Here is a 1,029-nt window from a genome sequence, read left to right on the forward strand (position 1 = left end):
ACAGCTATATAACCCATTGATAGTCTTCTATTTATAGTCTGCTTTGAACTGGATGATCTTGACTCCACACCGCCGTATAATCCCCTTCAGTGTGCAGTCGGATACAACTGGACTTAACCTTTACCCTAACTACCACCAATTCCTCAACACTTTACTATTTCTCATACCACCGGACTTGGCCACAGCGACGCGTGGCCGGGCACAGCTAGTCCATCTAGTTATAAAAAGAGCGACGGCATCGGGGCAGCGGACAAAAAACAACAAAACTACAGGACCCCCAACCTCGAAATTTGACAACCCAACCCATCGTCCACGGCTCTAGGTCGATACAACAAAAAGAAAAGAAAAACAAAGTCCTAATTAGAGGGAAAGGAATAATTGATTTTTATCCCATCGCTGCCAGTTAGAGGGCTAAGCAATATATAACATTGTGTGTGTGTGTGTGTGTGTGTGTGTATATATATTGTGTGTGTGTATGTATGTGTGTGTGTGTGTGTGTGTGTGTGTATGTATATATATATTGCATTGTACATGATTTTATTGTATTGTTTAATTGTTTTATGATATGTTGTTTTATATTTTGCTATCTTGTACTGTTCTGGGCATGGCCCCATGTAAGCCGCCCCGAGTCCCCGTTGGGGGAGATGGTGGCGGGGTATAAATAAAGTATTATTATTATTAGTTGTAGTTCACCTCCATCCAAAGACCACCCAACCCAGCCAATGACGACTCTAGGCTTGTCACGCAGACCGAATATCGCCTGCCGTGACTACCGACAGACAGGGAATCCGGACGTCGCGGTCGTTCACGCCCATCCGCAGAGTACTGCGCCGCACGATTCTGGGAATTGTAGTTCACCCGCTACAAACAGAATACGTAACATCGAAACACAAATAATACCGTTCTCAAACGACCCGGGCATCGCCGGGTCCCCAAGCCAGTCATAAATAAAAATCCAAAAATTAAATAAATAAAGGAAGGAAGGAAAGAAGGAAGGAAGGGCATTCGGACTATCGGAAACCTCTAAGC

This window comes from Anolis carolinensis, unplaced genomic scaffold (genome assembly GCF_035594765.1).
Source record: "Anolis carolinensis isolate JA03-04 unplaced genomic scaffold, rAnoCar3.1.pri scaffold_73, whole genome shotgun sequence".
In the NCBI taxonomy this organism is placed as follows: Eukaryota; Metazoa; Chordata; class Lepidosauria; order Squamata; family Dactyloidae; genus Anolis; species Anolis carolinensis.